Source organism: Symphalangus syndactylus, chromosome 12, assembly GCF_028878055.3.
Source record: "Symphalangus syndactylus isolate Jambi chromosome 12, NHGRI_mSymSyn1-v2.1_pri, whole genome shotgun sequence".
In the NCBI taxonomy this organism is placed as follows: Eukaryota; Metazoa; Chordata; class Mammalia; order Primates; family Hylobatidae; genus Symphalangus; species Symphalangus syndactylus.
Window position 1 is genome coordinate 71989316 of NC_072441.2, and position 15499 is coordinate 72004814.

Sequence of the window (15499 nt, forward strand, 5' to 3'; positions counted from 1 at the left end):
GGTTGGAAGCAAGATAGAGTCAGTCAGGTCTGATTTCTTTCACTGTTATAATTTCCTCAGTTATAATTTTGCAAAGGCAGTTTCAAAACCAGCACCACTGTTTTCCTATCATCACATTGCCCATAGTGCTACAAGAAAAATGGATTCCTCACCTGAACAATAGATAAAAACCAGAAAATCATTGCCCCGATTGGATGCAGCCTTGGGGTTACATTTTCATTTCATACCTAATCTTTGGAAATGAGAGAGAAAGGATAATTCCAAAACTGATTTTGGGGGGGGAGAGAAACAGAATGATACTTCAAATCCCCCTCATTCACAATATTGACAATTTTCCAAGTAGGAATCATGAACCCAGAAAATCTGAGACAGGTCTCAGTTAATTTAGAAAGTTTATTTGCCAAAGTTGAGGATGCACCTGTGACACAGCCTCAGGAAGTCCTGACAACACATGCCCAAAGTGGCTGGGTCACAGCTTGGTTTTATACATTTTAGGGAAACATGAGACATCAATCAATATATGTAAGAAATACATTTGTTCCATTCAGAAAAGTAGAGACAATTCAAAGCAAGCCCCTTTTACCCTATGGGCTTCCAGGTCACAGGTAGGTGAGAGACAGATGGTTGCATTCTTTTGAGTTTCTGTTAAGTCTTTCCAAAGAAAGCAATAAGAATATGCATCCATCTCTGAGCAGAGAAATGACTTTGAATAGAATGAGAGACAGATTTGTCCTGAGCAGTTCCCAGCTTGAAGGGGCTCAAGACATTTCACATTTCTCCCTTTTCTATCTAAAAATCTTTTGGAGAAAGCATTTTAGAAGAAAATGAGTCTCTGGCCTCAGGTTTCATCTGATCTCTCAAGGCTAGGACTGTTTATTCCTAGATGGGTAGGTCCCAAAAGCTTATCTTTAGCAGGCTGTGAAGTCTCATGTCCTATGAAGAGAAAATTGGGGGAAGAAGGGAGAAAAACAACAATAAACCAAAGAACAATCCTGGAAAAATGTGTATCGGCCACATTACTCTGAAGTCCATATATTAGTAGGCAGGTATGCAAGTGGCTTATGTATGTAACTAGTCTGCTGTTATTTTCTTCTGAAGTTTAAGTTGTCTGGCTTCAGTTCACAGGGTTTTAAGAAATCAAAACTTAGTTTTCAGTGATTCCAAATTAGGAAAACTTGAAAAAAAAGAAGGAAAAATAATTGAAAGCATTATTTTTAAGACTTGTAGCCAAGAAAAATTAGAATTCAGTTCAAACTGTAGAAAATACTAAAACTTGAAAAAAACATTAGGCAAGACTACAATCTAACAACAGGGGTACTATAGTTTTGAAACATAATTTTTCTCTCTCCAACTTCCCATTTGTACTGAAGACAAATTATGGCAGGACAGGTTTGCTTTATTATACTTGGCCTAATTATTTGTATATAATGTGGCAATTATATATATGTGTGTGTGTATATATATAAATTTATATATATTTATATATATTATATAAATTCATATATATTTATATATTATATAAATTCATATATATATTTATATATTATATAAATTCATATATATATTTATATATATAAATATATATATAAAACATAGGCTTTTAAATTGGCTTTGATGGAACTTGTTCATAAGAAGAATCTCAGATGAGACTTTTTAAAGCCAAACCAGGCATGGATTTGTGTCATCAAATATCTATGAGTTGGGTGAATTTCCTCTCCTCTTGAGGTTTCAAGATAAACCTGGGGCTTCTGGGCCTGTCAGAAAGTGACATTCATTATTTACCACAAGTCAGAAACCCCATACGGGGACTGTGTACACAAAATATGAGGCCAGTTTTTCCAAGGGCTTTATTGGATCCATAAGTGAAGTTTTATTCCTTAAAAAAAAGCACACCATTCCAGTCAAAGCCTTGGTGAAATAAGGAGTTTCTCGAGTTGTTTCCTGTTACAAATGAAAACAGATTCTTATTGCACTTATGCAAATAACTGTATTGCCATAAGTTAAAAATACTCACAAATAGTTTCCACAGTCTGAAGAAATCAGGTAGAGAGAAAGAAATATGCTCCAAATTTTGTTCATAGGAGTATACTGAGTTGTTAGAAGCTGTCAATAGCATAAAAGAAAGTTATTAAGACTCTGAAAAACAAAACAAAGGATCAGCAAACTTTTTAAGCAAAAAAGTCAAAAAGATTAGTTCAGTCCATGTAGTATATTCCTGTTCTTCTTGATATTCGTGAACATTTTAGCTGCCCATGAGTCCTGAAAGTTTTTCCTCTCTTCTGATGTCACAGTCTCCAAAGTTATCGGAAACCCGCATTCAAGAGCACTGTCAGAGTTTTATAGCTGATTATAAAACCACCTTTTTTTTTTTTTTTTTGAGACAGTCTTGCTCTGTCACCCAGGCTGGAGTGCAGTGGCGTGATCTCGGCTCACTGCAAGCTCCGCCTCCCAGTTTCACGCCATTCTCCTGCCTCAGCCTCCCAAGTAGCTGGGACTACAGGTGCTATAAAACCACCTTCTAAAGAGGACCAAAACAAGACAACAATTGTCTGTGGATAACAAAAAGTTTTAGGGCAGCCATAGTCAAAGACACAATTGACAAGGAAATTTGTTACCTCTGTAGCACACAATAATTTTAACATAATAATTATGATTATTACTGATAATGTACACTAAGTTATATCAGAATTATAGGAGTTTCCTATAATTTTGGAACATATAACAATAACCTATTTATACAAATATAGCCCAAAGGAAACCAAATACCATTTCATATTTGACAATGCTTCCTGTATAATTTTTGTACCAAATAAGCCAAATTATGTGGTAGTTTTTGGACTTTAGGGAACCTAATATCTTAAAGAATTATTAGGTCATAAAAATACATAATTTATAATTTGATTTTGGAAAGTTTGTCAAACATCAAAGGTTTTAAACATTTGATATCATAAGATACGATCACAGGTCATAGTAAAATAAGTCATTCATTTAACCAAAGTGATAACTCAAAGATTTAAAAAAAAAAAAACACAGGCAAAAGTCTTTATTCTTTGAGAGAGAAGGCTTAATTTTCCAAACAGTATGCCCTAATAAAAACAGTATGAAGCCAATTAATTTTTTTCAAAATTTTATAAACAATCTATAAAATTTTAATATTGACTGTAAGATATAGCTTCCATAAGCTTTTTATAACATTTATAACCTTTATATAGTTGTTGGCTAATGCTTCAAGAAAACCTTGTTAATCTGACACAGGGGTCCATGTGTTGGTCTTGCATCAGTATGCCTTTACCATTAATGATTAACTTATAGAGAAACAGAACTTATTTTATCTTTCAAAATCGACCCTTACAATCTTATGTGTCCACCTCTCCCTCAATAGTGCCTGGGCCTTGAGGAGTTGAATAGCTTTAATTTATTGCCCCATGTGTCAGGAATGCATTTTATTTTGATTAGCACCTTCTATTGGGCCTGAAGATGAGGCTTTAATTGCTGTCAGTGTTTAAGATTTAGCTGGACTTGGTGTCCTTTTTAGACCCAAGAGTCAAAATCCTGTAACTCAATGTCACATGGACTTTAAAAGTACGTACAGGAAGATACATGGATGTAATAACCTTAATTTTTAAAAAAATTGTCTCTTTTTTTTTTTCCTAAGCAAACAAAAACTTAACGACAATACGACAGCTGGATCGTATTAAAGGTTTTTTTTTTAATATAAAGCCTCATATTGTGACTTATGCAGACTGTTCATGACATGCTTGGACTTTCTGGTTTGTCCTGGACATCTCTCTTTCTTAAACAACCAGTCATTTAATTATTTTATTTTAAAACTGCGTTTACCATACAAGATTCTTTGTCATATAAAATTATTTCTCTTTAAGTTTTCTTATCGCAAAACAAACCTCTTTATTGTTATGACTTTCTTTATGTCTCTTTTTATTTTCTGTTTTTTATTTTGTTTTATACATAACCTTTAAATAAGCTTTGAATTAGACGAAACTTATTCACCTTTCTCTTAAAAAAGGACAGCCCCCCCTTTTTTTTTTTTAGCAAGAATGTTTTCCTACAAGATATGTTTATTGGAAAATACTCCAAAAAATAAAATATCTATTATTTAATTTAATATAACTTTATATTCTAAATTATGACCAGTTTGTCTACAGGTGTTTATCCCATTACATTTACCTAATTATTTTGTTTTAATTTTTTACCTACATTATTTATGAAAATTGTGATAGTCATGATTTAAAGTGATAAAACCACCATTTCAAAATTACAACAAAGACAGTGAAAAAGAGATTTGACCTGACTCCATCTTGCTGTTAACCTCCAAGCTATACTTGTTGATTTGTAGGCATATGCCAAATTAACTTTAGGAGGAACTTAATTTATAGTTTAGCTTTGAAACAAACAGTCCTTACCCAAAACAAACATCCTTATTGCCTGTGGACTAGACTGCCTAAAGCCACAAGATTAGAATTCATAGTAATCTTACTAAATTTAAGATGCAGCTATTTTCATTAAACCAATATCAATGTCTTATTTATTTACAAAAGCAAAGATCATTCTGTTTGGGGCCAGGTTTATAGTTTTGTAACCCCTGTGCCAAATTTTGACACCTTATAGTATTTGGCAGGGATGAGAATGAAATTGCTTGACTAATAAATGCAAATAAAAAATGTATGCTGGCAATTCTTAAGACATTTCTCATATTACTTTACCAATAATTTTAAAGCTAGCTTATTTATTAAAGATTTTACTTAAGTCACATAAACTTGAAAAAGTATTTGACTAGTCTTTGCTTTTTTAGTATTTGATTTAGGCACTTTTATTTTTTTAAGCCAATTAATTAGAGCTCTTTTATTTTTTTTTTAGTAGTGAAACATTGTGTACACACACATAGATACAGAGACATATTAGGCATGCTGATAAAAGTATATTTTATAGATTCATAAAAACATTTTTTTTTCCTATCTTAGAATTTCAGATTCTTGATAACCTGTTTTACCACCCTGGGCAGTTGTCAGCTAAATAGTCTTAAATTTGCATATTAAAGGAAGCTGTTCATGTGAAAGTCAAATAGCAAAATTTACATGGTAAGATGCAGAGAGAAAAAGTTTGGATGGATTATATAAATTATAAAGGCCTTTTAAATATATACATACACACGTACACACACACATACAGGAAGTTCCTACAGCTTTTACTTCAGAACTTTTAGCCATGAGGTAAATACAAATTTACCAGCTTGCAAAAAGAACTTCTTGGGTCTAAACAGTGGTTTTTATCTTAATGGAAATATAACAGCAGATTTAGAGCAGGCAGAAAAGAAAAACAGGGAAAAATAGGACTTAGGAACTTCATAGTTTGCAGGTCGACCTTAGGGCTCTTTTTTCTTAACGTAAATGTGCACAAAGACCATATTATTTCCATTTTACATAAACTTTGGCAAGTAGAGGTGCCATAAAACCTATGGAGTGCTCAAAAGGGGGTCATTCTCCTTGTTTTCTCCTCATTCTTAGATTGTTTCCTGCCTTTTTTTTTTTTTTAAAAAAAAAAAGAAGGAACTGAGCTATGGTCTGGGGTTTTTGTGTGGTGGATCAATATGTGCTGCTTGTGGGCAGGACTCCACAGTGTGTCACCACTGAGTCATTTCCACCCTTTTACATGTCTCAGTTTCTCTCTCCAGAGGTCTATGACCTCATAGAGGGTTCAAAACGCTAGGTGATCAGCCCTTATATGCATTTCCTGGATGAGCCATTTTTAAAATTAATTTTTGTTGGGGATTTCCCTGCAGGGCTACTTCACATCATGGAGGGGTCAACTCCCATGAGGCCTTGGTCCCCCAGGGACACCCTTTGTCTGGGAGGAGCAAAATGCCCTTTCCTTCAGAGCTGAAAAATCTCAGTCTCTCATTAACATATGAAAACAACAGTTCTGTTCCTCCTGCAAATGCACACAGACAAACCAAATTAAGATTAAATTAGGGAGAAAAAGCAATAGTGAAGACCCTTTAGAATGCATCTCCAAACTACAATTAGGATCCTTAAACAACAACTTCAGACAGGAACAAACAACAACAAAAAACCCCAACAATATGATCACTGAGCCCTCTAATGGTAAGGAGAAATTAAGACCAGCTTGTTGTTAATCTTAACTTTAGCCAAGACAAGCTCCAATTCAGTTACTTACCTAGAGATGGGTCTCAGGCTAAAGACTGCTCTCTAGCATCCTAGAAGGGAAAAAAACAAAACAAAACAACTCATCTTCCTTGTTGGAAGCCAGCTCAAACTCCATAAAGGAGTTACCTGCCTTCCATCATCACAGAAGCAGGAAAAACTTGCCTTCTTTGTGTTGGAAGCAAGTAAAGCTCCAAAAAACAAAGAGGAGTTGTACAGCAAAATAAACTTTAGATCTCAACCAAATTTTGGGAGATCAGGGATTCTCTGGAGGGCCTGCACTCAGACCTCAACCAATTGTCCTATTGGTTTGAGTCATAAAGTTAGTTTATGCTGGTACCAAGCACCGACAGGAGATTTGTGAAAGGTCAGGAGCATCTCCACTCAGAATCTCCCATGGTTACCAAAATGTGAACCCACAAAATCTGAGACAGGTCTCAGTTAATTTAGAAAGTTTATTTTGCCAAGGTTGAGGATGTGCCAGTTCCTCACACAGCTTCAGGAAGTCCTAATGACATGTTCCCAAGGTGATCGGGGCACAGCTTGGTTTTATACATTTTAGGGCAACATGAGACATCAACCAACATATGTAAGAAGTACATTAGTTCCATCCAGCAAGGCCCTCCAGCCTCCAACCTTGGGGGCTTACAGGTCACAGGTAGGTAAGAGACAAATGATTGCATTCTTTTGAGTTCCTAATAAGTCTTTCCAAAGGAGGCAATCAGAATATGCATCTTTCTCTGTGAGCAGAGGGGTGACTTTGAATAGAATGGGAGACAGACTTGCCCTGAATAATGCCTAGCTTGAAGGGTCCCAAGATATTTTCCTTTCACCGAATCTTGACACCTTCTTCAATATCTATAACTATAAACTTTGGAAAATCAGAAAGAAAAAGGAGAATGAAAGGAAAAAGAGGAGAGTGACAGCGATAGATGAGGGGGATTCATTTGTGAGTGGTTTTCATTTGTACATGAAATTGTCTGTATCACTAATTCAGGGTGCATATTTAACTATCTCTCCATTAAATTTTCCATTTAACCCTGATAAAAGAAAAACCTCAGCTGACTTAAATTTAAAGGAGTTTAATTGAGAAATGAATGATTCCCAAATCCGGCAGCCTCCTGAGCCAGAATAGGCTTTAAGACTCCAGCGCAGCACATGGTGGAAGAAGATATACGGACAGAAAAAAAGGAAGGTGACATATGGAAAACAGAAATGAGGCACAAAAAGCTGGATTGGTTATATCTCAGCATTTGCCTTATTTGAACACAGTTCAAATAGTTGGCCACATTTCACTGGCCAAAACTCAGTGACTGGCACAAGTGTAGGCTGTGGTCTGTTTACACCTTCACTTATTAGAGTTCATGATGTATAGAGAAAACTTTAGGTTGAACTTAAAATATGTAAGGAGGCAGCTTTAGGCTAAACTAGTTTGAACAACCCATAGCTTATGCATGTATTATCAGGAAATCCAGAATCTTATTTTTTAATTATCCTCCCCCACATCTCAATCATACCCTCAGATTGTCCAAGAGTTCCAAGAACTTACACATTATCTTCTGGTGAAAGAATTGAACATTTGCCAGATCCACTAATCACTGTAGGCCTTACAGGAGTTGACAGCTACCGTTGGCTTCTGATGTTAAGATGGCCTTGCTTAGGTCACTGTAGTTCTCCATGCAATGATTACAACCCTTTTAAGCTCACATTTCCTTACTCAGCCATCATTCTCCAGAGCACTGTTAAAGCAAACTAAATCTGGCCTGAGAAGGACTCTGTACTTCTATATTTGAGTCCTTGTGGATGAACTGTAACCTAGCTTAATAGGCAGACAAGATTGAAAACTTAGGAGTGTGCACCTGTAACAATAGCTGAGTCTTGACCACTCCCAGTGGCCATACTTCAACCACTCATACACTGCTAAGTGTTCAAACTGTGCTCAAGTAAGGCACATGCCAACCTGTAATGAATCCAGCTCTTTCTGTACCTTGCTTCTGATTTCTATACATCACTTTCCTTTTTTGTCTATAAATTTTTTCTGACCACGGGGCATCCCTGTAGTCTCTCTGAATCTGCTGTGATTCTGGGGGCTGCCAAATTCACAATTTGTTCATTGCTCAATTAAACTCCTTTAAATTTAATTCAGCTGAAGTTTTTCTTTTAACAGCACAAACATTGGTGCCCAGGTGCTTGTGTCTGGAGGACCTCTCACTATGAACCTCATGATGTGTGCCCAAAACTATCCTCCTCTACTCTGACAGATTGCATCGTTAGTCAGTTCTCCATCCCTCCTTATATCCATGTCCTTTGCCACGTAACTTTGAAATTTCTCTACTAAAGGGGCAGAGTGACTAGTTGTGGTGGCTCATGCCTATAATCCCAATACTTCAAGAGGCCAAGGCGAGAGGATTGCTTGAGCCCAGGAGTTTGAGACCAGACTGGGCAACATAGTGAGACCTCATCTCTACAGAAAATACACCTGTAGTCCCAGCTACTCAGGAGGCTGAGGTGGGAAGATCAATTGAGCCTAGGAGGTCAAGGCTGCAGATAGCTGTAACCATCCACTGCACTCCAGCCTGGGCAATAGAGTGAGACCCTATCTCAAAACAAGGATAGCAGGGAGGAGCAGAATATATTTTCCCACTCTTAAATTTGGATTTGGCCATGTGACTTGCCTTAGCCAATAGAAAAAGTTGAAAATAGTGTGTTAGTTCTATGGCTGAGCCTTAAGAACCCTCATGTATATTTGACTGCAGAACTCAGCTGAGCCACTGCAGTCAAGGACAGCCTAGATCGACTGAGCTCCAGCAAGCCCGCACACATTTGAATGAGCCTATTGGAAATCATCAGAGCCTTGCTGCTGAGCCTAGCAAATATCAGCCAACCCTTAGTCAACTAAAAGACTCCTTAGCAAAATACTGTTTATTGATTTTGCCACTGATATTTTGTGGTTGTTTGTTTTACAGCATTAGTGTGGTCACTGTTAATTGGTCCATGGACTATCACTCTGTGTTGAGCCCAGGCCATCATGATTCCCCTCTTCCTCAATATAATTTAGTGTTCAGGGAATTTATTGGTCTTCCCTATCCCTGGCCTTGGTTAGGGGCTCCCCTAGCCTACCTCCTATGGATCATTATAACTTTGTTCCTTGGAACACAGGATTAAGATCTCAGCTCCTGTTTTCCCAGAGGCCCCCTTGACCGTTTTCCAAAAACGTCGTAGCCCCTTGCCAGAGCTTCCCTTCCTAAGGAGATAGGCAAGTTTGTTAAGGCTCAAATATCAGAAAGTCTATTTATATCCTTCTCCCAGAAATGATAATCTGATCAGCCAATTCTTATGTAACTCACAGGTATTTTTCAGGCTATGCCTTTATAGAGACTTGAAAGCTTCTCTGTCTAGAAAAAAGTCTCCAACAATACACTGTATTATATACGTGTGTCATGGTGTGGCACTCTACTACACATACAGTAGTCCCCCCTTATTCGCAGTCCACTGTTTCAGCTACCTGTGGTCAACTACAGTCTGAAAATAGTAAATGGAAAATTTCAGAAATGAACAATTCCTAAGTTTTAGATTGCATGTCATTCTGACTAATGTGATTAAATCTCATGCCACCCAGTCCATCCTGCCCATGATGTGAATCATGCCTTTGTTCAGCATATCCATTCTGTACATGCTACCCACCTGTTGGTCACTTAGCAGCTGTTTCAGTTACCAGATGGAAAAAAGTATATATAGGGTTTGGTACTATGTGCAGTTTTAGGCGTCCACTGGGGGGTCTTAATATATATCCTCCACAGATAAAGGGAAACTGCTGTATAATTGTAGGTAGTGATTTTATGAACTAGTTTTACATTTAAGAAAAATGAAGCAGAGAAATGTTATATGTATCCCCAAAATTCAAACACCTAAGGAAAGATAGAACTAGGATCAGAACTAAAATTTTCAAGTTCTCCATTCAGTTTGATTGATGCTTAAACCATGTTGGAGTGTCTAAGGAATCCCAAGAAATAGCTCTCCTCTTTGCCTATGTTCTGTGCAAATTGAAAAAGGACCGGCAAATGGAAAACCAAAATATCCTTTGTTTCTGGTAGAGGCCAGGGTGGAGGATGTGGCAATCTGTTAGCCAAGTTGGCCTGCCTGTGCTGAACCCCAATAAAGAAAAACCCTCCCCTAGAAAAGCAAAATAAAACGCTTTCTCTCTGTGAGCAACTCACTCCCAATAGGAAGGAACATGGAGCCGAGCAAGCCCAGATGTATCAGTCAGGTAAGATAATCCATCCACCCTGGAAGGGTGAGCAATGGAGAGGAGGAGGACAGGAGTAACACTAAATGAGCTCCCTTTAACAAAAGGAAACATCATGAATTGGGTAAAAATATTCTTACAATATGCCAAATTTATTTAATGTCAATCTAAGTGAGGCCTCATTTGAAAAGTCCACATCTCACACATCCAACTTCCATTAAGCCAGATAGATATGCCTTCTGCCCCTCTGTTAACAAAGACAATCGCAATTTTTCAAGCCTTAAACTCTGAAGTACTGTGAAGTAGAGTGGAATGGAGTGTGTACTAAACCATCCTGAAATCACACCACCATATTCAACTATTAGTTCTGCCTCTGTATAAAATTGACCTGACTGACCCGGACACAAGAAAAACCTCTCTGTGTTTCGTCAATTTGTCAACTAACAAGAAACTACCTCAATTATAATACAGTTGTCATTTCTCATTCCATTCCCACCTTCAGATGTAGTATTCCTTTTTTTTTTTTTTTTTTTTTTTAAGACAGAGTCTCTCTCTGTTGCCCAGGCTGGAGTGCAGTGGTGCAAACTTAGCTCACTGCAACTTCTGCCTCCTGGGTTCAAGCAATTTTCCTGCCTCAGCCTCCAGAGTAGCTAGGATTACAGATGCGCGCCACCATGCCCAGCTACTTTTTGTATTTTTAGTAGAAACAGGGTTTCTCCATGTTGGCCAGGTTGGTCTCAAACTCCTGACCTCAGGTGATCTGCCCACCTCTGCCTCCCAAAGTACTGGGATTACAGGCTCAAGCCACCACACCTGGCCGATAGTAGTATTCTTTTAAGCCCAAACAAATTTATCTTCTAGAAAAATTATCTATTAGAAGAATCTGGATTTTAAATAGGTTGTCATCTTAGCATATTCCCAATTCATTACCAAATCCAGTTGCTTATTAGCTTCTTGTAGCCAATGCACAATGCACAGTGAACATTTATACAATAAGAATTCATAGATGGATTCCCCAAACCAAGGCAGCAAAGATTACTGATTGTCAAAGCCTTTCATAAAATAGGTGGAGAGCAGGAATGGTTCTCATCATATCCTGTCCCCACCATCTTGATTCATCTACAGTAAAAAGGGGGGAGGGTGTGGGTGTGGAAATACGTTAGATGTGTGTGTTGATGTGTGTGTGTGTTTGTGTGCGTGTGTCTGTGTGTGTGTCTGTGTGCGTGTGTTTCAAATTGCATTTTTTGGCTACATCTCCAGTGAGATGATTAAAGAACTTTAGCTCTTTGCAACCAGCCCAGCCAAAAGTTTGACTAGCCTTCACTTTCTCAATATGGTTCTCATTTACTTTCAGCCTTATTCATTTATTATTTGTCTTTCAGAGAAAAAGGCAGCAAGAAAAATCAACTCTGAGGTTCGTTAATTAGGCCTGCATTCTTGTTGATATATTTCAGGAAAACAATTGGTAACTTTTGCCCTACTCTCTGGAGAACCTTATAATGTGGTTCTATTCATTCATCAGGGCTCAGTGAAGCTTTGGGGCCCACCCCTGTTTGGTGGTCCTTAAATCCTTTTACATATGGAATTGTGGACACCATATCAGTTTTTAAAACTAATCTTTCTCCCTGCAGAGCTTCAGCAAGCAACCACTAGGATAATGTCAAAGATCTTCAGTGGTAAGAAGACAAGGAGCAAAGATTTTTATCTTACTTTGTGATTTTCATAATTAAAAAAAAAAAGAAAGAAAAGGTAAGCCCTAGCTCTCTCACTGCCCTCACTCACAAATACCAAGCATTCTAATTCTGATTTTCTGTTTACTTGGTATGTGAGATCCTGACCCATCTTAAACTTAGTTTCATTTTTCATGATAAACAAAAATAAAGGCAGGAAACTGTGGGGAGATTTTCCCAAATGTGGAACCAGATAGAGTCAGGAAAAGAAGTCGTATATGTGCCTTCTCATCTCTTTCCTCTTCACATCTACGCCTCCGGACAAAAGACTGACATGGTTCAGTCATTTTATCCAAGCCCCTTTTGTCATTTTCACCAAAATAAAATATTCAGGCTGGGATTCCCTAAGTAAGAACGGATGCTTAAATAAAAAGTTCTCTACTCAATTATTTAATTATTCTGCTCAAGGAAATAGTCTGGGTGTTGTAGGAACTCAGAGATGAACTTGTAATCTTTATAAAAGGAGCCCACACACAGGTCACAACAGAACAGACACGGAACAGAAAAGGAGAGGTTGAAAGGGAAGGGGAGAAGGGGAGATTAAATATGCCCCTTATGATACTGATATCACTTGGTTTAAGTGACTCCTTCTTCACACATTATCACAATTCTAAACCACTTCTTCTCTAGCAATGCAGCCAGGTGAAACAGGGTTAGGGTGAACAGCCACAGAAAGACTCCATCTCCCTGAGGGCATGTGTGGGACAGATCAACAGTCAGTTCATCTTGCTTTGGCAGGGTGTTGGGATAGGCCTGACTAAAGTGGCCTGTGCAACTAGAAGCATAGACTTTCCATCTGCTAAGATGAAGAAACTTGCAGGGTTGAGTCCTGGGCCACTCCAATGTTGAGAAGTCAGGAAAATGAGGATGGATCAGCAGAGGAGGCTGAGAAAGAGCAGCCAGTGAGGCGAGAGGAGAACCAACAGATAATTATGTCCTAAAGGCCAACTGAAGAAGTGTTTCCAGAAGGTAATGACAACCTATCTCAGATGCTATTGACAGCCCAAGATGAGAAGTAAGAATTAAACCCTGGATTTAGGGGTGACTTTGAACTGCAAGCATGCTCACCACATGGTGTCCTGTCCATGAGTCTCAGTTCTTTGGTGGCACCAGTTTTTGAAACTATGGGGTTCTTTCCTCCAGTGACTGCCTTGCTGGACACTGCTCAATTCCAACTGCCCTACCGCCGGCCACTTGCTAGTTTAAGAGCTTCGAGACCCAGGTCATCATGTCATTGTTTAGCCTGTCAGAAAAACATACTAAACAGCTTCACTTTTTTGTTTTTGTTTTGTTTTGAGACACGGTCTTGCTGTGTCATCCAGACTGAAGTGCTATGGCATGGACATGGCTCACTGCAGGCTTGACCTCCCCGGCTCAATGTATCCACCTACCTCAGCCTCCCAAGCAGCTGGAACTACAAGAGTGCACCACCACATTAGGCTAATTTTTATTTTTATTTTTGTTTTTTGTAGAGACAAGGTCTTGCCACATTGCTCAGGCTGGTCTTGAACTTCTGGACTCAAGCAATTCTTCCACTGTAGCCTCCTGAGGTGGCAGGATTACAGCATGAGCCACCATGCCTGGCCTCGGTCACACTTTGGAAAAGAAGACTATGGATCTACATGTTCATTTTGTGGTTGAATTATGACCAACACTGCACTCTGTCTGCCTCCACTCTGCTTTTTCTGTGCCTGTACTTAAATGCTTCTCAGTATTTTTGATGTACTTCCCTGCCTTTTGCCATAGATTTTATACTCACTGAGAACCAATGTTCTGCCATATTCATCTTTTTATCTTTCACACTCACACCTTACAAGTTGCCTTACAAGTTGCCTTTAGCCAAAGTCACAGGAAACCTGACTCACATGGATGTCAAGGATAGTTATTACCTTGTATGATAAGAAGTCCTAGGTTATGGTGTCTCCAGGATTGGTTAGCGTAGCTCCTCGGTGGCATCTCCAAGGGCTCGGTGTGGCTCTGTCTTTTTCCTCTGCCATCCTCAGCATGCAGGCTCCTGTTAGAAATGCTTCTTCCCCAGTGCTGTAAATAGCACTTGAACATAAATTTTAACTTCCTCAGCAAGGCCATTTTTACTTTCTGCGGAAAGGGTACACTCACCAGCAGTTTTGCCACAAAAGTACACTGAACAAAGGAGACAGGGTCATTTATAACTTTACACGTCCACCCTACTGCTGTGTCTGGTGTCTGTTGGCTGGAAGGGGATCTTGCATTCTGCATTTGTCCTGATCAGCTAGCAACTTAGAACTTTTCAAAAGAGACAAAGGCAGAGGATAACAAAGGAAGGAGGAAGTAACTTGTGGAATGCTGAGAAAGGTAAAAACACCTTCAAATAAGGAATAGGAACAGGCTATGACCTAATGCTTGCTTGGACCAGTATAAGCATGCCAGGGTAAATATTTAGGCTAAATTGTGGGAGCTAAGAACATAAAGTACATTGATTTCTTTATTACGGCTAGCAGATATTTAAGAATGTTAGCACAGGTCTTTGAATAAATTTTGCTCCTAAGAGAAGTTACTATTTATTCCTAATTAGATGGGGAGGAAAGTCTTCGAAGACTTTCTTTTGAACCTCTACTTTACTTTTTAAACTCCCAACCCCAGTGAACCCTCCTCACAGTCATAAGCCTGCTGTTACCTGAAGAAATGGCAGTCTCTAGGGACGGCCCTTTGTAGGTAGGAACAAGGAAATCTTTCTCAGAAGCTCCTAGGCAGACATCCCCTTGTATTCATTGGTGGAACAGAGTACCATGCCCATCTCTCAACCAGGCACTGGCATAGGAAATAGGCTTCCCACGATGAAGACTAATCAGGTTTTACCCCTAAGTAATGGGATCAACTTTTCTAAGCAGGCACTTGAGTGATGGGATCAACTTTTCTAAGCAGGCACTTGAGTGATGGGATCAACTTTTCCAAATACATGGTTCAGTGGAAGAAGGTGAATACCTGAAAAAATTCAGGTCCTGGCCAAGTGTGGTGGCTCATGCCTGTAATCCCAGCACTTTGGGAGGCTGAAGTGGGCGGATCATGAGGTCAGGAGATCGAGACCATCCTGGCTAACACAGTGAAACCCCATCTCTACTAAAAATACAAAAAATTATCTGGGCATGGTGGCACACACCTCTAGTCCCAGTTACTGGGGAGGCTGAGGCAGTAGAATCGCTCAAACCTGGGAGGCAGAGGCTGCAGTGAGCTGAGATCGCACCACTGCACTCCAGCCTGGGTGACAGAGCGAGACTCCGTCTTAAAAAAAAAAAAAAAAATTCAGGGTTCTACTACCAAGGAAGAAGTTGGAGAAAGATCGGGATTGGGGGATACATTTGGTG

The 15499-nt window shown here is 38.8% G+C and overlaps 1 long non-coding RNA gene across 2 annotated transcripts; it reads right to left on the bottom strand.

Annotated features, from left to right (window-relative positions):
* Positions 1-392: 392 nt before the first annotated feature.
* On the bottom strand, positions 393-14218 carry LOC134733872 (uncharacterized). Of its 2 annotated transcripts, XR_010117404.1 has the most exons (4): positions 14045-14218; positions 6193-6232; positions 1783-1941; positions 393-1174 (listed from the first exon to the last, which is right to left on the bottom strand). It is a non-coding gene; the product is annotated as an uncharacterized lncRNA (long non-coding RNA). The 2 variants fall into 2 exon arrangements; XR_010117403.1 differs by lacking the exon at positions 14045-14218 and having other exon boundaries at positions 6193-6684.
* Positions 14219-15499: the final 1281 nt, after the last annotated feature.